The sequence below is a fragment of the Equus przewalskii genome, chromosome 2, assembly GCF_037783145.1.
Source record: "Equus przewalskii isolate Varuska chromosome 2, EquPr2, whole genome shotgun sequence".
NCBI classification, from domain to species: domain Eukaryota; kingdom Metazoa; phylum Chordata; class Mammalia; order Perissodactyla; family Equidae; genus Equus; species Equus przewalskii.
The window spans coordinates 9,843,184-9,868,030 of NC_091832.1; the positions used below are offsets into that span (position 1 = coordinate 9,843,184).

At 41.9% G+C, this 24,847-nt stretch overlaps 1 protein-coding gene and 1 long non-coding RNA gene across 6 annotated transcripts in view; one reads left to right on the top strand and one right to left on the bottom strand.

Annotated features, from left to right (window-relative positions):
- AGBL4 (AGBL carboxypeptidase 4) overlaps positions 1–24,847 on the top strand; it is a 1,226,144-nt gene that overhangs the window by 903,256 nt on the left and 298,041 nt on the right. The gene's annotated exons all lie outside the window — the stretch shown is intronic.
- Positions 4,341–24,847, bottom strand: part of LOC139081902 (uncharacterized) — a 39,405-nt gene continuing 18,898 nt past the window's right edge. The window contains exons 2-4 of the long non-coding RNA XR_011537375.1: positions 6,943–7,040; positions 4,822–4,943; positions 4,341–4,472 (exon numbers count right to left, since the gene is read on the bottom strand). This is a non-coding gene — a long non-coding RNA (uncharacterized lncRNA). The remainder of the gene's footprint in view (positions 4,473–4,821; positions 4,944–6,942; positions 7,041–24,847) is intronic.

Genomic DNA, 24,847 nt, shown 5'->3' on the forward strand with positions numbered 1-24,847 from the left:
CATCAGACTGAATGTAGGCCCCAGGCCTAGAGGAACTGGAATTCAAGGCAGGAAAGGTAAAATTAAGGCACAGGAACTATATAACTAGGAGTCTTTAATCACAACCTAAATTAGCTTAAGCAAAAATAGGCAATTCATTGGTTAATGTGCATAGATAATCCAGAAATAAATTTGCCTTTCTGTGTATCTTGATATAGGGCTCAGAGGGCCCAGTCTATTTTTCTCCTTCTCTTAACTCAACTTGCTCAGTGTTAACTCTATTTCTAGCCACATGTGGTCTCAAGATGGCAGGATTTACATTCTCCCAAATTCTAGTCCAGTAGGAAAAAGAGAGAGACTTTCACCGAGCAGTCCTGGCAGAATCTCTATTGCTTCTTGTTCTGTGATTGGGTCATTATGAACTCATTTTGAACATGTATTTTTGTCCAGGGAAATCTACTGTGCTAACTGGTTGAGAGTTGAGTTGTAAACATTATCCATGAAACTGGGGAATAAATTGGGACCTGACATTACCTGGAAATGACCCAAGATCACATGAATTTTTGCAGTGACTAGCTCTGTGACCCAGCTAAACCAACTGTGAGGATGATAAGGTCTGAGAGCAGAGCAAACATTGATCTGTTCTGCAGCAGCCCTTGTATCCAAAAGGCTGGGCCCAGCAGGAACTCCAGGGATAGAATCTCTGGGCAAGACTCATCATCGGGTGGGGGCTATATCGTGGACCCAAAAAGGGTCTTCCTGGTTAAAGCTAGACCCACACCAGTGGCCAAGGCCACAGACAACAGGATCTATACTTAACAGATATGGAGCAGGATGCCAGCCTTAGCTGGGAGTCGACAGCGTGTAGTGAAAGTTTGGGAACCAGGTACACCTGGCTTCCAATCTTGATTCTGCCACTTCTTGGCTCCATGTCCTTAGGAAAATTGTTGAACTGCTTTGGGGCTTAGTTTTCCATCAACTGTGGATGGTGGCACCTACTTTATAAGGATGAAATGAAGATTAAGTGAGGTAATCATGGCAATAAAGCCCCTAGTGTATTATTAATATTAGCATGAACATGCCATACACATTAGAGGCCAGAACAGAAGCTCTGTTGATCATGCTAGGCCTCACAATGGGGTTTGAGAAGAAGATGAGAGCTCATCCAGCCTTCGCTGGGAGGACATTGGTTTTCATTGGTTCAGGGACTAGAGATCTAAACCCACATGCTAGGGGTGTGCAGCAGCATAAGGCTGTCTCTGCACTTGTGGAGCATAAGTTGTATCTCCTGTAGGCAAGTGTGATGTACTCTGGCCTGAAGCAGTGCAATTACAATCACCCCAGTCCAGCCATGAGAAAGAATAAGAAATCGGTAATTTACTCATCTGAGGGCTCATTTCCTTCGTGGGAACAGCAGGGAAGGGGAGTACTGAGTTTGTTTCATTAGTCATTATGTTAGGTGTCTATGGAAACACTGTATTTTAAAATCCTTCCCAAAGAAGCAAACATTCTTTTTTTTATTATTATTATTAGCTCATATATTTTTTAGATAAGTTTTAGAAAAATTAGAAAACATCTTAACACCAAGGATAATTATTTCTCTTTATTTCACCTTTGACCACCACCACCCATTTCCCCCACTCCCAGCTCCTGGCAACCACTAATCTACTCTGTGATTCTATGAGTTTGGTATTTTAGGTTCCACATATGAAATCATACGGTATTTATCTTTCTTTGTCTGATTTATTTCGCTGAGTGTAATGCCCTGAACGTTCATCTGTTGTCGCAAATGGTAGGATCTCCTTCTTTTTTTATGGCTGAAAAACATTCATATAACATTTTCTTTAACCGTTTATCCATCAATGGACACTTAGGTTGTTTCCACATCTTGGGTGTTGTAAATACTGCCACAATGAACATGGGGATGCAGATAGATTTTTGAGATAGTGATTTCATTTCTTTTGGATATGTAACCAGAAGTGGAATTGCTCTATTTTTAATTTTTGGAGAACTTCCATAATGACTGTACCAATTTGCATTCCCACCTACAGTGCACAAGGGTTCCCTTTTCTTCACATCCTTTCCAGTGCTTATTATCTCTTATCTTTTTGATAATAGTCATTCTGACAAGAGTGAGGTGATATCTCATTGTGGTTTTGACTTGCCTTTCCCTTATGGTAAATGATGTTGAGCAACTTTTCATGTACCTGTTGGCCATTTGGGTGTCTTCTTTGGAAAGATGGCTGTTCAGGTCCTTTGCCCATTTTTAAATCATGTTATTTGTTTTGGGGTATTTTTTTGTTTTTCTTTTTGTTTTGCTATTAAGTTGTATGAGTTCCTTGTATATTTTAGGTATTAACCCCTTATCATGTACATGGTTTGCAAATATTTTCTCCCATTCCACAGGTTGCCTTTTCATTTTGTTGATCGTTTCTTTGGCTGTGCAGAAGCTTTTTAATTTGATCTAGTCCTAGTTGTTTATTTTTACTTTTGTGGCTTATCCTTTTGGTGTCATATCCAAATCAATCATTGCTAAGATCAGTGTCAAGGAGCTTTTCCCCTATGTTTTCTTCTAGGAGTTTTATAGTTTCAGATCTTACATTTAAGTCCTTAATCCATTTCAAGGTAATTTTTGTGAGTGGTGTAAGATAGGGGTTCAATTTCATTCTTTTGCATGTGAATATCTAGTTTTTCCAACACCGTTTGTTGAAGAGACTATCTTTTCACCATTGAGTATTTCTGACTCCCTTGTCAGGTATTAGTTGACCATATAAGCATGGGTTTATTTCTTGGCTTTCAATTCTGTTTTATTGGTCTGTGTGTCTGTTTTTATGCCAATGCCATACTGTTTTTATTGCTATAGCTTTATAATATAGTTTGAAATCAGGAAGTGTGATGCCTCCGGTTTTCTTTTTCTCAAGATTTCTTTGGCTGTTCAGGGTCTTTTGTGGTTCCATACAAATTTTAGGATTCTTTTTCTATGAAAAATGCCTTTGGGATTTTGGTAGGGATTGCTTTGACTCTATAGACGGCTTTGAATAGTATGGACATTTTAGCAATATTAATTCTTCCAATCCACGAACACGGGATACCTTTTCATTTCTTTGTTTCTTCTTTGATTTCTTTCCTCAATGTCTTAAAGTTTGCAGTGTACAGATCTTTCATCTCCTTAAATTTATTCCTAAGTATTTTATTTGTTTTGATGTTATTGTAAATGGGATTGTTTTCTTTATTTCTCTTTAAGATAGTTCGTTGTTAGTGTATAAAACTGCAGTGGACGCTTGTATGTTGATTTTGTATCCTGCAACTTTACTGAGTTCGTTCTAACAGTTTTTTGGTGGAGCCTTTAGAGTTTTCTATATATCAGATCTTGTTATCTGCAGAGTCAGTTTTACTTCTTCCTTTCCAATTTAGATGCCTTTTATGTCTTTTTCTTGACTAATTGCTCTGACTAGGATTTCCAGTACTATATTGAATAGGCATGGTAAGACTGGGCACCCTTTTCTTGTTCCTGATCTTAGAGAAAGAGCTTTCAACCTTTCACTGTTGAGTATGATGTTAGCTGTGGGTTTCTCATATATGGCCTTTATTATGTTGAGGTATGTTCCTTTTATACCTAACTTTTGAGAGCTTTTATCATGAAAGGATGTTGAATTTTCTTAAATACTTTTTCTGCATCTATTGAGAGGGTCATATGACTTTTATCCTTCTTTCTGTTAATGGGATACATCATGTTTATTGATTTGCGTGTGTTGAACCATCCTTGTATCCCAGAGATAAATCCCACTTGATCACGGTGTATGATCCTCTTATTGTTGAATTTCATTTGCTAGTTTTTTGTTGAGAATTTTTGCATTAATATTCATCAGGGATATTGGCCTGTAGTTTTCTTTTCTTTATCTGGCTTTGGTATCAGGCTAATGCTGGCCTCGCAAAATGAGTTTGGAAATGTTCCCTCCTCTTCATTTTTTTGGAAGAGTTTGAGAAGGATTGGCATTAATTCTTTAAATGTTTGTTAGAATTCACCAGTGAAACCATCTGGTCATGGCTTTTCTTTGTTGAGAAGTTTTTGATTACTGCTTCTATTTTCATAGTTATTACTGGTCTGTTCATATTTTCTATTTCTTCCTGATTAATTCTTGGTAGGTTTCATGTTTCTAGGAATTTATCCATTTCTTCTAAGTTATCCAATTTGTTGGCATATAATTGTTCATGGTAAAAAAAAGTATCTCAATCTGCTCCAAATGAGCACAAAAGCAGGCATATGTCCTATGCACTTTTTATTCATTATTTAATTATTTATTTATTGTGCATGTGTGCAACAGCCAGGTATAAGTGGAAGAGCAAGGGATTTGTAGCACATACATACATTATGTGTTTGAATCCTACCTCTTCCACGTAAAGTTTGATCTTGGGAAAGTCTATTAGCTTTTCTGTGCCTTCATCTGTGTACTCCAAAGTACATTACATTTTCTGCGCTTCCATTTTACCATCTGTGAAAGAGCAGGATAATGATAATACCTTTTAGAATTTTGTGAAGATTAGATATGATACATGTAGAGTGGCTAGCATAATAAAGTGAATGACCCATAGTAGATTTTAAATAAATAGTAGTTATTGTGATTGAATTGCTTCATGAGAAATTACCCCAAACCTTAGCAGTTTCAAACAACAATAAATGTTTATTATCTCATACAGTTTGTATGGGTCAGGAATATAGTAGCCAGCTTAGCTGAATGGTTTTGGCTCAGAATCTCTCATAAGGTTGCAATTAAGATGTTACCCAAGGCTTTTATCTGAAGGTTTGAGTGGGGCTGAAGATCGTCTTTCAAGATGACTCACTCATATGGATGGCAAGTTGGTGCTGGCTTTTGGCAGGATGCCTCAGGTCCTTGCCACAGAGACTTCTCTATAGGGCTTCTTGAGTATCCTCACAACATGGCAGCTGACTTCTTTCAGAGTGACTAATCCAAGAGACAGCAAGACAGAAACCACGTCTTTATTGTTATAGCCAAAGAATTCATACCCCGTCATTCTATAATACCCTATTGGTTACAAAAATGAGCCTATTCACCATGGGAGGAGACCATACAAGGACATGAATACCAGGAAATGAGAATCATTCAGGGGCCATCTTGGAAGCTGGCTGCGAAAATGCCAATGATGGTGATTATGATTATCAATACTATATCTTTACTTCCTTTCAGCTCCACTTACCTTTTCTCATTCCTCCAAGGATTCTCCCCTTACTTCCAAGATATATGAGTAACGGCCTGGCTTTTTGAGATTGGCAGGACTTTCTGAGAAAGGTATTGAGAATTGTCTAGCTACTGTTTCTTCCATAAATAAATGGCTGCATTTCTCCATCTGTGTCTTTCTATCCTAACATAGACCTAAACTGTAAGGGCCTTTGCCTTGGTCATGAAAGTGAGAAATATTTTTGGCTAATTGGACTAAAGAGAAGTAAGATCCCTCATTTAGGAAAAGAAGGTTGTGTGCCCCAATGTCCAGTTCCCCATTTATATCATGGCCCTTAGCACTCTTGGTAAATGCGTATTAGGCTGCCACTGAGTTAAGGCAAGGTGTGATCCAAGTACAAGTTCTTGAAATTCCTAGTGACCAAGGCACAATGGCACGTCGTAGAAGGTGGTGCACATCTTTCATGCTCTTATCTAAAACATCATTAAAGAGACTGATGAGACTAGGCTTGAGGTGTGTGGAAGTTTGTTCTTAGCAAGATTACTGGCCTACCATTACCAGTGTTTACTCAGCACTATTGGCACAGAAAAATAAAGTCTATGACAAAAAAAGGAAGGGAAAGAGAGAGAAAAGGAAAGAAAAAGAAAGAAATTTTAGGTAGCATGCAGCAGAAATTTTGAGATTAGCTATATATACCAGGGTTCAAATCTCAGTTCTACCACTTACTCTTTATATGATTTTGGATAAAATACAACCTCTCAGAGCTTCAGCTCACTCATCTCTAAAGTGGGGCTAATAATATTGACCTCAGAGAGTTGTTGTGAGTATTAGATAAGATAGTGTATCTGGCACATCTCAGAACCTTGGAAATTCTCAAAATATTATAGGAAGCCCTTCTTTGAGGAGAAGGACTCATACACACACATAATGTATTTTTCCTCACTAACCTAGTCCAAGCCTATTAGATCATTCTCTGAAATGCCAGAAGGGGCTGCATTTGGCACTTGCAGAACAATTTCCTCCCCTCCAGATGATGGCTGAATCATTGTCTTATAAAGCTGATACACTTCTCTCTAGAAACTGAAAAAGTTAGGGGGATCAGCCCAGCCCAGCTGAGTTCCATTCTTGGATGGTTAGCTGGATGTCCTTCAGAAGGTTTCCCTTCTGGTAGAGATTATACAGAAGACGGGCTTGTTAGAGAAGAGTTTATAATCACAATGATGAAAGGAGAATTGGTGGGTTTTAGCTGCTTTTAGGGGAAACAAAACTTGCTTTTTTCATATTAATTGTTATTAAATTAGTTTGTGAGGTAGGCTCAGTTCCAGCCTTAGATGGTACATTAGGAAGCATCTGTCACTTCACTCTACTGTCTTAGACACCAAGATCTGGTGACTAACTCCCTCACATGCTCTGGCCTCTCATGTTTTATTCCCTAGCGGTAACTGACGGGCTGTCTCAGGAACGTGCTTATGTTATTCCAAGTCCTCTGCCCTGATTCCTTCTCTGCTTTTCTACTCCATATCCCTTGATCCTTCTTTTCTGCCTCCTTGAAGGTTCAGAGGAGGGGCAACCTAACTACCTTCTCTTCACTGGAGGGGATGACAATAGCGGCAACAATGACCACCACCTCAACTGACTGGCATGTTACAATATCAAAGTGATTTTGCATCCAAGACTTTGTTTAAACAACAACAAAAAACCTATAAAGTAGGCATCTTTATCTTAGAGAAATGATAGAATTTGCCCAAGTTCACAAAAGCTTACAGTTGGAAAAGTCAGAGCTTGAACCCAGGTTTTCTGACTCAACATCCAGCGGACTTCTGACTTCTCAGCTGCCTTTCTAATCACAGGTGCTGGTTCATCTAGAGTTTGCAGAGATAATAAAAGAAAAACGGAATGAGAGCAGGACCAATGTACTGCAGACATGAGTATTAGGATAAGAAACAGTCGTGGGGCCTGAGACAAAGGTCCAGATGCAGAAAATTAGGCAGAAAGATAAGAACAAAAGCAGACCCAACCCCTACTCCCCTCCCCCCGCCATGGATAACAAGCTAATTTACTAATCCAACACTTCTTATATCCACTGTCACCATGAAGCCAGAATGGCCTGGGATCTGGCAGGGTGTAAGGGGGGCTTAGTGGCCTCAGCTGAAGGGATGGACTGCTGAAGTGTCTGGGGCCTAGAACCGAGCAGGTCTTCACTGCCTGCTGAGCTTAGAAATCCAGCCATATAGTTCCCTGTAAAATCCTCCATTTATTCGCAAAGTATGGTCCCTGGACCACTAGTAACAAAATTACCTAGGGTTTTATTTGTTGTTTTGGGCTAATTAGTCCACTGAACTACAGACAAGGGCTGCTGGGTGAGTGTTCTAACTATGGGAGGGGGCTGTGGTGCCACAGGACAAATATCAAAAAATGTTTTAAAGAATTTTACGGTGATTGAACCAAAAAGACAATCCAGTATAATTGTCAGTCCAGAATAGTGGGGACAGTGAAGGTGAGGAATGGTGAGCAAGAACAAGCAAATGAGGGGCAGCCCGAGCAGGGCTGCTCAGAGCCTTGTCCACAGACTGGTGCCAGTGTGTGAACTGTGTGTCCACAACAAAATAAATACAGGAATTGAGAGAAAGCATTTAGAAACTTTAATAGCCATTTGACGTTGCTGCAGCATCCAAGTTCATGATCAGTGGATTTTTCCAAAATATTAGTTTTCGGTGGAGTAGAAATAGAGAAACACCGGTACAGGTGAATTCAGGAAACAGCACCAATATATACATCCAGGTTTTTATGCACTCCTAACACGTGTTTGTTCAAGTGGTCTAGGTTTGTCAGAAATGACAAAGGCCAGTTTTTAATCACAGACCTGGCGTGTAGTAGGAGCCTAGAAATTATTTAGAAATGAACTTAATAAGAAGGCCATTTCCTTTTAGTCAGCTATCAGCCTGAGTAAGTCCTGTGAAGGGTAACTGGTTCCAGCAGCCTGAAGTCTGAAGTACCGCTCCCTCCTGCCTTATTACTCTCCCTTCAACATCTGGCTGTTCTAGGAGGGCTCAGACTTTGCAGAAGCTGGGGTTCCCCTCCCAGCCTACCTGGAGCCTAAGTGGTGTTTGGTTAAGTTTAAACAACCCCATGTAGGGTGGTTGAAAAGCAATCTCCATTTCTTTTGAGTAAAAAGAAGAAAGAAAGGAAAAAAGGCACCTCCCCCTTTCCTCTACTTGCTCATTAGGATTCTGGATTACCTCGGTGGTGCCTGGCCACTCTAATTGGATCCGTGCGCACACAGGTCTGCGCGGCTCCATTGAACGCTGACATTTCTAACTAACTGACCTTTTCAGGACCGCTGGTACTCCCATAATGAGTGTGCAGCAGCATTGTGTGGACACAATGCGGCAGACTTCACAGGGCCCCAAGAATGCAGGATTGAAAACTATTCAGAATTCCCAATCTCGAGTTAGCAAAATGAGAAAATTGGGTCCCAACATTCATCAGTGTGTTATTGTGCAGGTATCGATTTCAATGCCCTTTCATTTCTTTCAGAAAAAAAAATGTTGTAGTGTAGAGGTCTAAATTAACTTTTGTTCTGTTATTTTTCCCCTGTACCTATAAAAAGGTCAAATGCATTCATAAGGCTGAGATAGATTTGCTGGATATAAGCACTGAGATAGCAATCAACCTTCAAATAACCTTTAAGGAGACATCAGCTCTTCCATGAACAATAATTGATGTACTCATTAAGGCCATGAAATTCTTCAGGACTCACCTAAAGGAGAGCAGTTATAGGGCCGATGGCAAAAATATGTCATTTAAAACAATGAGATAATGGTTAAGATATTTGTTGTTGTGGTCCATTCAGCATCACTGGGACAGGAAGGGGACTTCAAAGGGCAGCTAACAGGATGGGAAAGGAGAGCAGTAGTTTTCATACTGCCCAGCGGGAACAATACAAGCTAGGCCCAGACAGGAGAGGACATGATTTGAGTGTCCCTTGGGTCCACGGCAGACAATTAGAATCTTTTTCTCTGTATAAATGCAGAAGGAACATAATGGATTTATCAGGGCCACTTTCTTCCCTCTGAGAAACAAGGTATGGGAGCAGGAAGTAGCTACAAGTGGCAGCTTTTCTGATGAGACAGTCCCATTGGGGAATGGCCCTTCCTCTAGTGCCCCTCTGAGAATTCTGCACTTTCCATTAGGTGTCCAATTCTGGAATCAGGCCACCATAGGACTATATTCTAGAAGCCTTTATGAGCATGGCCTGCCAGCTTTTGTGTTTGGTACTGTGAGGAATCTAAAAGATCATCTAATTTCATTTCTATTGAATTCAATTCAATTCAAGTCAGTAAATATTTCTTAAACATTTATTTTGTGTCAAGAAGTAGGTATGAAGAGACAAATAGGACACAGTCTCTACCCTAAGGCGTTTACAGTCCAGAACTCCCTGCATTCACTTTGAAGATGAGAGAGGGAAGTAATCTTGAGGGTCTCCCTCGCACAGAGTACTTTACTCTGCTAGGTACTATGTATTTTATAATTGTCTAAATCCTAATTACAGTCCCGTGATTATAAATATTATTACCCTGTTTTGAAGAAGCAGCCACTAAGGTTTAGGCAAGTTGTGTGATTTGCTCAGAATCACCCAGGTTCTAAGTGCCTAAGCATGCTGACTCCAAAGTCTGGGCTTTTTTTGCCTCCTTCCTTTATGAAACTGTCCTCTTTAACCTTGAATTCATCTACTTACACCGAAATGGAGAAGTTTCTGGTAGAATAAGTCTTTTTCTGGGTAACTTGCCTATGCAAAGGCATAACTACATCTTATAATTACGAGAAAAGCACAACACAAGTGATGTGCTTGTAAAGGCTGGATAATTCTTTAGGACCACTCAAAAGGAAATGGTTATAGAGAATATTATCCAGCTCAGGAGTGAAACAGTACTGACACATGGACTGTGATCACTCACCTCATACACTAAATCATCACTAAATCATCGTGAAACTCTTCTGTTCAGCCTGGATTTGGTTTCAAAACCTCTGTATACAATACTCTAGCCATTCACTATTCAAACAGAGATACCTACATCTGAGATAAAACTTACTTACCATACGTGAACTAGTCTGACCGCTTCGTTTTGCATGTGAAGTAACTGGGCAGAGAGAGGAGAAAGGACTTGCCTAAGGTCGGGTAGTGAATGAATGGCAGTTAAAGGAATTACAGACCCAAACACTTAGCAGAGGGATGTTTAAGGCCTAAAGCCTGAGACTGTGTCAAGGTCAGTGGAGAAGTAGGCAGGGCTTATTACCTGCTTCCTCTGATCTATACCTGCTACTTGTGTCCTGCCACCCACCATTCATTTGACCTACAAATTTATTGAGTCCTTACCATGTAGCAGCAATGGGGAGAGTCCTTACCATGTGGCAGCACAATAACACAGATATAGCAGGCCCCTTTTCAAAAACGTAAAAATGGTTATCTTCTTTTACTTACTGGTGGGGAATAATCCAAAGTTTAATCTAAATTACGTGTTTTGGGCCTGGGGTTCTCTCTGGTATCTCCCAGGTTGTGGATCTCACACTATTGATAACCAAAGGTGTCTAAACCCCTGAAGCCAATTTGTTGCTTAGTCAAGTCAAGTCAATTCCAACTCCTAGTGCCCCTGTGGACAGCAGACCGGAACCGTGTCCTGTGTTTTTGCTCCATCCTCTCACCTTCCGGCACTGTATCAGACAATGCTCTGCTGCTATTCATAGGGTTTGCGCGGCCAATTTTTTTGGAAGTGGCTGGTGACGTCCTTCTTCCTAGTCTGTCTTGGTCTGGAAGCTCCATGGAAACCTGTCCACCATGGGTGACTCTGCTGGTACTTGAAATACTGGTGGCATAGCTTTCAGCATCATTTTACACGTAAGAAAACTGAGAGTAGGAGAAGTAAAATGACTTGCCTGGAGTCCTAGCTAGTTAATAGCAGAGCTGGAACCATCTATGCTAAGTACTTTTCTCTCTTACTAGACTGGGCAGATCCAGTGTGTCAAATTATGACTCAGCATTCTCTTTGGCTTCTTCCTGATCCCCATTTTTGAGTAACGTATATTGAATATTGTGTGTAGTATAAGCCATGCACACTCTACAGTGTTAATGCATTTAGCCCTAACAACTGACCTGTGAGGAAGGTTGGATTGTCCCTAAACTGTAGTGCTCACTGTTCTTCTCCCTCAGCCCTGCACACCAGCCCTGCTGGTCTTTGTCAAGTTGTCCAGCTGTCTGTGGTGAGTCCTGAGCTCGGGTGCCTACCTGCCCTACTCGCATGCCCTCGCACCGCAGGGTCCTGGATCTCTCCTTCTCCACAGTCTCCAACACCTACCCCACAGTCAACATATTCACGTCTCTCTCCACTTCAAAAAAAAAAAATTTGTATATCCTATGAGTAAAATGAGAAGTTTATACTAGATCATTTCAGAGTATCTTTTTAACTAAAACATCCTGTGAATCTATGCTTCTAAGAAAATCAGAACTTGGAATTTTCAGCATCCACTTTGTGTGTGGGGGGGGGCAATAGAATTTTATTATGGACACTGAAATTTAAATATTATATAGTTTTATATGTCAGAAAATATTATTCTTCTTTTGATTATTTTTCAACCATTTAAAAATGTAAGAACTATTTTGGCTCATGAGCCACGTAAAAACAGGTGACAACAGGCCAGATTTAGCTTGTGGACCATAGTTTACTTAATAATATGAGTCTCGAAAGGCTGCCCTGCCATCATTTAAAACTGGTTTCTAATAGGCACAAAAAGAAGATCTTTTGAACTTAATTTAAAACCTCCTTTTCAACAAGATCTTTTGTATTAAAACACATTCTTAGGAATTTGTATATCCTATAAGCAAAATATCACCTCATTATGAAAATTTTAGAAATCATCAAATTTTAAAAATCACCCATGATTCTACAAACCAACTCAACCACTTTTGTCCCAACATAAGGTAATTTTATTACACATAAAACTGTTTTTTTTCAAGGTACTCCTGCCCTAGGCAGTGTTTGAGGGTTTTTGTTTGTTTGTTTTTGTCTTTTTAATTGTCTTAACCATTTTGAACTGTACAGTTCCATACTGTTAGGTATATTCGCATTGTTGTGAATCAGATCTACAGAACTTTTTCATCTTGCAAATCTGAAATGCTATACCCATTAAACAACAACTTCCCTTTTTCCCTTCCCCCCAGCCCCTGGTAATTACTATTCGACTTTCTGTTTCTATGAATTTGACTACTTTAAATAACTCACCTAAGTGGAGTCATACAGTATTTGTCTTTTTGTAACTTGCTTATTTCACTTAGCGTAATGTCCTCACGGTTCATCTGTGTAGTAGCATGTGACAGGATTTCCTTCCTCATAAGGCTGAATAATATTCCATTGTATGTATACACCATATTTTGTTTATTCATTCATCCATCAACATGGATGGACATTTGTTTCCACCTCTTGGCTATTGTGAATAGTGCTACCATGAACATGGGTGTGCAAATAGCTCTTTGAGACACAGCTTTTAGTTATTTTGGATATATGCCCAGAAATGGGATTGCTAGATCATGTGGTAGTTCTATTTTTAATTTATGAGGAACCTCCATTCTACTTTGTTTTATGGTTCTTTTTCCTTCCCTCTGAAAGCTCTGGCAGAATATGATCCCACTTTCTCTTCTCTTTCTTATGTCCTTTGACAAATCAGATTTGTGACTGCTCATAGCTTTCTTTAGAGGGTCAGTAATCCATGGGAATGTTTTAGCACTCACAGAACTCGGCCAGCCCTAATAATAAGAAACCTTATTGAAAATCCTGATCAATGTTAATTCTGTTAGTTTTCATTTTGTTTATCACTCTGATTTTATTTTTTGAAAATGCACTGAGGACAGTGACTTGATGAGGTCATCCTCAGTGAAATTTTCTCATCTACCTTCTGCCAGAAAAAAACCCAAAGCCATTTCAAATGATAGGATTGTAGGAATGATGGGAAATGGAGTGGTAGAGTAAGGGAAGTACAGGCTAGTAGGGAGAAGATTTGAACTTGGTAATTGAAACCTTGAATGCAGAAGAAGATGTAAATGTTGTTTCCCAGATTTTATAGCTCCCAGATGCCTGCTCTAATTGCATAGCTAACCCCGAGTTTATTAAGTTATTTTCCAGAGTCAAACTCATTTGTATACATGTCAGCATGTAAACTGAATTTAAAAAGTAAGGTCCTTGGATTAGAATTCAGGAATGATAAACAAACTCATTTAGAATGTAAGATTTGCATGTCATTTGCATGTGCCCAAATACAATTACATGTGCTCTGTAAATATGCATTTCACATTTATTTGTCATGATAGAACAGTATAGAAGAAATTAATTGCCACAGGTTTTTTTTTAATATTTAAGGAAAAAAATGATGGCTCTTAAAATAGACTCTGCTAGTGCATGATTCAATGTGCAGAAACTGGCAAGAAGAGATAAGGATCCGTGGAAAACCATAAATTCCCACTGCAACATCTGTAGCAGTTCAAATCGCATGGTTTATGGGGGCCCCTTTTGCCTTCTCCATGGGTATTACCATAGCGTTCTGTAGATTTATAGCTGGCTCAGTGCAAGGACAGTTTTACTAGCAAAGCTTTAAAAAGGGGAAGGGGAGGGCTGTTTCCTCTTTGAAAGTTCAGGATTGAATTGAAATAAAATAGCTGCTCTAGCTTTAGAAACTTCCAGACAAGCCAGTCTCCCACTACCCACTCTCACACTACACACATCTATCACACTGTCTACAACTTGCTCCTTCTCTCTCAGTTTTCACATTTTGTAAGGAGAGGTAGCTGGAATAACCAAGATACTACTCTTAGATTGAAAAGATACCTTAGAATTGGGAGGGCTTAGGTCCTAGGTTTTAATGCCAATATGGGAAAGCCTTTTATTTTATTTTTTTAGATTAACAAATAGTCAAATGGACTTTTTAATGTATAGCTCTATAAATTTTAACATAGGTATATATTTATATATCAGCCACTACAACCAGGATACAGAACAGACCCATCACCCCAAAGGACTCCCTTGTCTTATCCCTGTGTAGTCGCATCGTTCCCCCCAACTCCTAACAAACACTGATCTCTATCACTATGGTTTTGGCTTTTCAAGAACGTCATGAAAATGAAATTATACAACAGGTAGCCTTTATGAGACGGGCTTCTTTCACTTAGCTTAATGCTTTTACAAGTCGTCTGAGTTATGTGTATCAGCTGTTCATTCCTTTGTCATTGCTAAGTGCTGCTCAGTTATACAGTTGTACCACAGTTTGTTTATACATTCATCATTGAAGGGCATTGGAGTCATTTCCAGTTTGGGCAATTAAGAACAGAGAGCCTAGGGGCCGGCCCCTTAGCTGAGTGGTTCAGTTCATGCGCTCTGGGGCAGAGGCCCAGGGTTTCGCTGGTTCAGATCCTGGGCGTGGACATGGCACCACTCATCAGGCCACACTGAGGCAGCGTCCCACATGCCACAACTAGAAGGACCCACACCTAAGATATACAACTATGTACTGGGGGGATTTGGGGAAAAAAAACAGAAAGAAAAAAAAAAAAGATTGGCAACAGTTGTTAGCTCAGGTGCCAATCGTTAAAAAAAAAAAAAAAGGACTAGAGAGCCTATGAACATTCATTTATAGGGTTTTGTGTGCACATAGTTTTCATTTCTTTAGCACTGGGATAGAGAAATACCCAGCAGTGAGATTGCTGGGTCGTATGATAACTGATGTTCAGCGTTTGAAGGAACTGTACCAGTTTGCTTTCTGACCAGCAGTGTATGAGGGTTTCTATTGCTTTGCATCCTCTCCACTACTTGAAATTGTCAGGTTTTTTTTTTTTTATTTTAACCAGTCTCATAAATCTGTAATGATATCTTAATTGTGATTTTAATTTGCATTCCCTAATATCTAATGACATTGAGCGAGGGAAAACTTAATATATGGATAATGAATGAATTTGTTTCTTAAGATCCCATACTGTGTTAGGTATCTTACATGCATGTTAACTTATTTAAAATTCACAGTCTTGTGAAGTATCTGTTAATTATTCCCTCTTAAAAGTTGGGGAAACTGAGGCTGGGAGAGGTTAACTGCTTTATCCTCTCAGTAAATGGTTACATGGTATATACTCTGTGCCAGTGGCTCTGCCAGGCACTGGGCACACAGAGATGTCTCTTCCTTTGGCAGTCTTATAGTTAAGTAAGAAACATGCACACATATAAACAAAGAAGTGTTCTGTGTGAATAGGATTTAAGAGCAGAGTGAGGGGTGAGCTATTATAGTAATCCAGGCAAGAGGTGGGGGGTCGGGGAGGGGGTTGGTGGCTAAAAGAGAAACAAGGTGGAGGTGAAAACTTTACTTCAAGTTTGGTCTTCCTACTTGGTCTTGCCACCACGTGGTCCATTGTTCACACATCAGCCAGAGTGACCTTTTAAGAACTAAAATCAGTCCTGATTAAAATTCCTTAATGGCTTCCCATCACTTAAAATCCAAACTCCCTACCATGGTCCACAGAGCTCTTCTGGTTTGGGTTTTTGCATCTCTCCTATCTCCTCTCATATCACTCTATCTCACTGTTATGCTCCAACCAAACTGTTGTCCATTTCGTTCCTCAGACCAGTCAAGCCCTTTCTCCTAACTGGCCTTTGTGGTTATGGTTCTTTTTGTCTGTAATGCCACCTTGCCAAGAATGTTTTCTGACCATTCCTTTGAGAATTGCCTTCTCTGTTTACTTGCTAACTCACCACCCTATTAATTTTCCTTCATAAAACTTACCATAAACAATCATTATTATTTTATTATATATAATGTCATTATATAATATTAGTATATACTATATATTTTTATTATTATTTTATATGTATATTTTTGGTGAGGAAGATTGACCCTGAGCTAACATTTGTTGCCAATCCTCCTCTTTTTGCTTGAGGAAGATCATTGCTAAGCTAACATCTGTGCCAGTCTTCCTCTGTTTTGTATGTGGGACGCTGCCACAACATGGCTTAATGAGCAGTGTGTAGGTCTGCACCCAGGATCCAAACCCATCAACCCCAGGCCACTAAAGCAGAGGACATGAACTTAACCACTATGCCACTGGGCCAGCCCTTATTATTATATATTTTATTGTCTTTTAACTCCCAAGAGAACAGAGACCTTGTCTATTACATTTATACTGGCCCCTACAGCCTGGCATATAATAGGGGTTTGATAAATTATTTGTCAAATAAATGAATATCTAAAGTCTCTTTAAGCACTGACAATTTTTCCCTTCTATCCTGAGCTCATTCTACTCATCTATATGAACTGGCATACCTCACAAGGTTGTTGTGTCAAATGAGACAAGGCATATTGAGACACTAAATGAAGTTAAGGAGTTATTATGAGTACCATCATCATTATCATCATCCAAGGCATCTCCCCATCTGACACTGATTTTTTTGTTATTGATTTTTCTTGGTCTCTAGGGAAAACTTCCAATGAGAGATTCTTTTTCTTTTCTACTGTGCAGTAGACACCTGGCACTGTCTGTTTCATAGCCTGATTCAAAGTGTCACAACTATTTATAATCAAGCTACTGGCTTGGATATCATTCCAGCAAGTAAGTTTTTAGAAGAGATAGTCTTAGGCATTTGAGGGAGAGAGGAGAAAAGAATTAGGATCAAAAAATTATTGAACCACAGAATGTCACCACCAGAAGATCTCTGAAAGATTCCCTGATGCTATGGTTTGCAGGTTCCTACCATTATTTGGAGGAAGCTTGAGGGCTCCCTGGGTGGGTGAGGGAGATACTGAAGCCCAAGAAGGGATTTGTGCAGGTTAGACAGAAATTGGTAACAGAATCAGGACAGGTATTTGGGTCACCTGTCCTTTGCTCCTGCTCTTTCTGTTGTTTCTCCTAAAGATCTAAATTCATTCACTTTTCTCCATCTCCACTGCCACCACCCTGGTCCAAAATGTCATGGTCTTTCATCCAAACTACAATAGCGCCCTAACTGGTCTTCCTGAACCCACTTGTCAAACAGCACATGTGTTCCTTTCAGCATCCCACTTTTTCCATCTCCACTGGCCTAAAACTTTTCATTGGCTTTCTGAGACTTTGGGGATAATCTCTCTAGCCTTATCCCATACCTCTCCCCTGCCCCAAGATTCTTTCCACACTGGCTTCTTCCAATTCCTAGAGCCTTCATATTCCCTCTGTTCATGAGATTTGGGGACATATTATTCCCTCTGCCTATGTTTTGTGTTCTTTCAGGTTATGGTCAGTCAGGTGTGTCCACAAGAGGGGACACAGGAGAGGCTCAGGAAAACGAAGTGTATTATACTTACAGGTCCTAGAGAGACAGAGTCACCACCTGCCAAGAGGGGGTCATATGGGATGCAGTGCCAAGGGAGCAGGTTCAACCAAGCGCGTGGGCAGCAGAGAGAGCAAGGACTCTAGGCAGGTGCCTTTATTGGGGTTCAGGGAGGAGTACACAAGAGAAGATGCGAGGGGATTTCATTGGTGCATTTGAATGTTACAAAGTCATGGTCAGATGAGGGTAGGAAGGGGAGCTTGTGGCAGCGGCCAGCCTTATCACACTGGTACACCTGGTTACCTGGGCAGGGGGCTCACAGCCTATTTGTGGGGATGTTGAGATAGCAGAAAAATATGAAGTTTTCAAATTTACAATACAGCCTGGATCAGTGTTGACCCCTATATCTCTTTATTGGAAGAACTTAAAAGTAGCATCAAAGTTGGAAAGAGAATTCTTGGGTCTGGAGGCTGCATTTGTGTATAGCAGGCGGGTTATTTTGACCTGGATTGTATCTTATTCTAGATTGTTTATTTGGAGTTGATGGAGCTTATTAAGATTATGAACCCTACATTACCCATTGGTGCTACAACTTTCTTATAATGTTCTTACTGCTCCCTTCACCCCAGTACCACCTACACATTATCCACATCACAGGACAAACTAATTTACTCAGGGAAGCCCTGCTCGGACCTATAATCTCTGTCAGATTCCTTTGCTATATGCACTCATAGAACACTGTTCTTTCTTTCATAGCACTTATCTTGGAGTGTCATTATACCTATATTTGTGTGATTATTTGAATAACATCATCTTTCCTACTAGCCTGTAAGTTCCATGAGGGCAAAGCCTATGTCTGCTTTTGCTCACCATTAGATCCCAGCATCTGGCATCATCTCGGGCACGTAAAAGGTGCTTAATCTGTTGAATAGATGGATAAATCTCAGAATTCTGCCTCCGCTGAGGGTTATAAGAAGCATTTGAGTAGGGCAGATTGGCTCCCTTATCCCAAACGTCACAGAGTAGGGTGAAACTTTTAAGTCCTCTTGGTAACCTAGAAGAGTGCTTACAGGCCTACATTTCTGAGAAATCCTTTTTAAATTCAAAGTATTAGGGGATTTAACACATTCATAATTCACCATTCACAGAGGAACCCTGGAGTTCATTATAGGAAGCTACTTTTTTTAGGATAAGCCATTTATTTGAAACTTCCATCACTGCAAAGCCTGATTACAAGAACACATTACAAAGCTGGTGAGCAAGGCTGGTGAGCAAGGCCAGTGACCACCAGCACCAGGTTCTGGAGAAAACTTGGTCACTCTGGTATCTGAACCTGCATCAACTTTCACCAAGTGAGGAATCTGGGGCTTTGTGAAGGTATTGTTCAAAGATGACAGGGCTCAACAGCATTTTATTTTGAGCAAAAGCTCCCGTTGGAAGTGAGAAGTTTCCCAGGTCTCTGTCTTAGTTTGCTCGTGCTGCTATAACAAAATACTATAGACTTGCAGGCTTAAACAACATACACTTCTTTGGAGGTTGAAAAGTCCAAGATCAAAGCGCCCACAAATTCAGTTCCTGATAAGGGCCGTCCTCCTGGCTTGCAGGTGGCTGTCTTCTGGCTGTGTCCTCAAGACAGAAGGAAGAGCACTGGTCTCTTCCTTTTCTTATAATGACACTAATCCAATCATGGGGACCCACCTTCCTGATCTTGTCTACATCTAAGTACCTCCCAAAGGTCCCACATCCAAATACCATCACACTGCGGGGGTTAGGGCTTCAACGTAAACATTCAGTACATAATATTATACCCCTCAGAGTGGATTCCAAGATGGCGCCGTGAGTAGTCCTCTTTGTCTCTCGCCCTTCGAGTCTACAGTTATTTGGACACTTATCGCTTGACAAAGGATATCCAGACAGCATCTCAGGACGTCTGAGACACCCACGCGACTATACATCGGAAGGCGGACGGACTTTCCTCCGGGAGGATGTGGAAATAGGTGAAAACTCTCAGACCCCGACGGGCAGCCTAGTACCCGCAAGCGGCTTTCTTCCAACGGACGCCCCCAGAGGATCCACACACATCTAGGGCAGGAGCGAAAACACAACAGAGGAGCGACGGTGGAAACAGGTGACCAGAACCCTACTTAAACCCCCTGCAATTACTCCTAAACGCAGAGGGAAACTTTGGAGTTGCACACCTGAGCCCGCGGGGAGAGTCTCTCCCCGCCATTGGCGGGGAGACCCAGCCTGGTGCTCGGGGCGCCCGGAGGGTCCCAGAGAGACGCCCGCCCCGGGGGACTAGGGATTGCCGGAGATCTCGGAGAGGACCGGGGCGGGGGAACTTTCAAAGGCGCATCCGGCGACCCGGTGGGGAAGCGCCGGAGCTCCGCCAGGCAGCAGACAAAACTCTCTGTCTGCCAGTAGCAGAGGGGCCACGCTGAGCACTCAGGGCTCCCGGCAGAGACCCGGAGAGAAGCCCAGAGGGCGGGGCGACCCCCAGCTGCCGTTGCCCGCCCCGGGGGACTAGGGATTGCCGGAGATCTCGGAGAGGACCGGGGCGGGGGAACTTTCAAAGGCGCATCCGGCGACCCGGTGGGGAAGCGCCGGAGCTCCGCCAGGCAGCAGACAAAACTCTCTGTCTGCCAGTAGCAGAGGGGCCACGCTGAGCACTCAGGGCTCCCGGCAGAGACCCGGAGAGAAGCCCAGAGGGCGGGGCGACCCCCAGCTGCCGTTGCCCGCCCCGGGGGACTAGGGATTGCCGGAGATCTCGGAGAGGACCGGGGCGGGGGAACTTTCAAAGGCGCATCCGGCGACCCGGTGGGGAAGCGCCGGAGCTCCGCCAGGCAGCAGACAAAACTCTCTGTCTGCCAGTAGCAGAGGGGCCACGCTGAGCACTCAGGGCTCCCGGCAGAGGCCCGGAGAGAAGCCCAGAGGGCGGGGCGACCCCCAGCTGCCATTGCCCGCCCCGGGGGACTAGGGATTGCCGGAGATCTCGGAGAGGACCGGGGCGGGGGAACTTTCAAAGGCGCATCCGGCGACCCGGTGGGGAAGCGCCGGAGCTCCGCCAGGCAGCAGACAAAACTCTCTGTCTGCCGGTAGCAGAGGGGCCACGCTGAGCACTCAGGGCTCCCGGCAGAGGCCCGGAGAGAAGCCCAGAGGGCGGGGCGACCCCCAGCTGCCGTTGCCCGCCCCGCGGGACTAGGGATTGCCGGAGATCTCGGAGAGGACCGGGGCGGGGGAACTTTCAAAGGCGGGTCCGGCGACCCGGAGGGGAAGCGCCGGAGCTCCGCCAGGCAGCAGACAAAACTCTCTGTCTGCCGGTAGCAGAGGGGCCACGCTGAGCATTCAGAGCTCCCGGCAGAGGCCCGGAGAGAAGCCCAGAGGACGGGGCGACCCCCAGCTGCCGTTGCCCACCCGGTGAGGCTAGGGATTGCCGGAGATCTCGGAGAGGACTGGGGCTGGAGAGAGTTCCAGAGACCCAGCTTAGTAGCCTAGGGGGAAACCCTACAGGCTCACAGAAGCCTTAGGGAAAGCCTCTGCACAGCACCAGTAGAAGGCACCCAGCCGCCAGCCACAAGGCTGGAAGACCCCAGGGCAAAAGCAGCATAGCTAGGTGTACTAACCACAGACTGTAGAAGATGCCAATAGCTCTCCTGCGACCCATAGAGGACAAGTGAGATTTGGTGGGTGCCGACAGCAACGGAGCGACAAATATAAGTGATCCCACCCCTGGCCGCTGGAAAAGCCCATAACACCGTTGCAGACCCCAAGGAGAGAGCGCATCTAGGTGGGCAACAACAGTAGGCCCCTGCAGCCTGAAGCCCCCCGTGACGGCCCCCACGGCAGAGGAGGGAATCCAAAGGGCCACTGTGGCTACGAAGAGGGGCCCAGGCCCAGTTAGCAACTACGGACAGGGTTCCTGGTTGGTGAAGTATAAACAGCTGCTCCCCCCACCGCAGCAGCTGAAACAAGTGAAAGGAGCAACTAAACTCTATCTCCATGCGGAGGCACAAATCAACATCATCAAGCAATATGAAAAAATACATTAAATCTCCAGAACAGAAAGAAAGTAACAAATACACAGAAAACAATCCCAAAGAAAATGAGATATATAACCTAAATGATGATGACTTCAAAACAGCCATCATTAAAATACTCACTGAGTTAAGAGAGAATTCTGACCGACAACTCAACGAGTTCAGGAGCTATGTCACAAAAGAGTTTGATACGATAAAGAAGAACCAAACAGAAATATTGGAAATGAAGAACACAATAGAGGAGATTAAGAAAAATCTAGATGCTCTGAACAGTAGGGCCGATAATATGGAGGAAAGAATTAGCAATTTGGAAGATGGCAATATAGAATTGTTGCAGGCAGAGGAGGAGAGAGAAGCAAGACTTAAAAGAAATGAAGAAACTCTCCGAGAATTATCAGACACAATTAGGAGATGCAACGTAAGGATTATAGGTATACCAGAGGGAGAAGAGAAGGAGAAAGGGGCAGAAAACCTATTCAAAGAAATAATGGCTGAGAACTTCCCAAATCTGGTGAGGGAGATGGATCTTCAGGTGACAGAAGCCAATAGATCTCCAAACTTTATCAATGCAAGAAGACCAACTCCACGGCATATAGTAGTGAAGCTAGCAAAAGTCAACGACAAGGAGAAAATATTAAGGACAGCCAGGCAAAAGAAACTAACCTACAAAGGAACCCCCATCAGGCTATCAGCAGATTTCTCAGCAGAAACTTTACAGGCTAGAAGAGAGTGGAATGATATATTCAAAAATCTGAAGGACAAAAACCTACAGCCGAGAATTCTCTACCCAGCGAAAATATCCTTCAAATACGATGGAGAAATAAAAACTTTCCCAGATAAACAAAAATTAAGGGAGTTCATTGCCACAAAACCTCCTCTTCAGGAAATCCTCAGGAAAACCCTCATTCCTGAAAAATCCAAAAAAGGAAAGGGGCTACAAAACCGAGAGCAGAGGAGATAAGTAGAAGGACAACAACAGAGAGTAGCAGCTCTACATCAGAACAGATTAAACCATGGGACGAGAAACAAAGGAAACTGAAGAAAACCGGAAAACAAGACACAAAATGGTAGTGGTAGGTCCCCACGTCTCAATAATCACTCTAAATGTAAATGGATTGAACTCCCCAATCAAAAGACACAGAGTGGCAGGATGGATCAAAGAACAAGATCCAACAATATGCTGCCTCCAGGAAACACACCTCAGCCCCAAAGACAAACACAGACTCAGAGTGAAGGGATGGAGAACAATACTCCAAGCTAATAATGAACAAAAGAAAGCAGGTGTCGCTATACTAATATCAGACAAGGTAGATTTCAAAGCAAAACAGATAAAGAAAGACAAAGAGGGACAGTATATAATGATAAAAGGGACTCTCCACCAAGAAGACATAACACTTATAAATATATACGCACCCAACACAGGAGCACCAAAATTTGTAAAGCAACTCTTAATAGAACTAAAAGAAGACATCAACAACAATACAATAATAGTAGGGGACCTCAACACACCATTAACACCAATGGACAGAACATCCAGACAGAAAATCAACAAGGAAATAATAGAATTAAATGAAAAATTAGACCAGATGGACTTAATAGATATATATAGAACACTTCATCCAAAAACAGCAGGTTACACATTCTTCTCAAGTGCACATGGAACATTCTCAAGGATTGACCATATTTTGGGAACCAAAGCAAACATCAATAAATACAAGAGAGTTGAAATAATATCAAGCATCTTTTCTGATCATAACGCTATTAAACTAGAAATCAACTACAAGAAAAAAGCAGAGAAAGGTGCAAAAATGTGGAGACTAAACAACACGCTTCTCAACAAACAATGGATCATTGAAGAAATTAAAGAAGAAATCAAATATTATCTGGAGACAAATGAAAATGAGAACACGACATACCAAATCATTTGGGATGCAGCAAAAGCAGTCCTAAGAGGGAAATTCATCGCAATACAGGCTCACCTCACTAAACAAGAAAAAGCTCACGTAAGCAACCTCAAACGACACCTAACAGAACTAGAAACAGAAGAACAAACAAGGCCCAGAGTCAGTAGAAGGAGGGAAATAATAAAAATAAGAGCAGAAATAAACGATATTGAAACAAAAAAGACAATAGAAAGGATCAATGAAACAAAGAGTTGGTTCTTCGAAAGAATTAACAAAATTGACAAACCCCTAGCCAGACTCACCAAGAAAAGAAGAGAGAAATCGCAAATTAATAAAATCAGGAATGACAGAGGAGAAATCACAACAGATACCAATGAAATACAAGAGATCATAAGAGAATACTATGAAAAACTATATGCCAACAAATTGAACAACCTGGAAGAAATGGACAAATTCCTAGACTCCTACAATCTCCCCAAACTGAATCAGGAAGAAATGGAGAATCTGAATAGACCAATCACAAGTAAGGAAATAGAAACGGTAATCAAAAACCTCCCCAAAAATAAGAGTCCAGGACCAGACGGCTTCTCTGGAGAATTCTACCAAACATTCAAAGAAGACTTAATACCTATTCTCCTCAAACTGTTCCAGAAAATTGAGAAAGATGGAGAACTCCCTAACACATTCTATGAAGCCAACATCACTCTGATCCCCAAACCTGACAAGGACAACACAAAGAAGGAGAACTACAGGCCGATATCACTGATGAACATAGATGCAAAAATCCTCAACAAAATTTTGGCTAACCGATTACAGCAATACATCAAAAAGATTATACACCATGATCAAGTGGGATTTATACCAGGGACACAGGGATGGTTCAACATCCGCAAGTCAATCAACGTGATACACTACATCAACAAAATGAAAAACAAAAACCACATGATCATATCAATAGATGCAGAGAAAGCATTCGACAAGATCCAACACCCATTTATGATAAAAACCCTCAGTAAAATGGGTATAGAAGGAAAGTACCTCAACATAATAAAGGCCATATATGATAGACCCACAGCCAACATCATACTCAATGGACAAAAGCTGAAAGCCATCCCTCTGAGGACAGGAACAAGACAAGGGTGCCCACTTTCACCACTCCTATTCAACATAGTTCTGGAGGTGCTGGCCAGAGCAATTCGGCAGGAAAAAGAAATAAAAGGAATCCAAATAGGTAACGAAGAAGTAAAACTCTCGTTGTTTGCAGACGACATGATCTTATACATAGAAAACCCCAAAGAATCCACAGAAAAACTATTAGAAATAATCAACAACTACAGCAAAGTAGCAGGGTATAAAATTAATGTGCATAAATCAGTAGCATTTCTATACACTAACAATA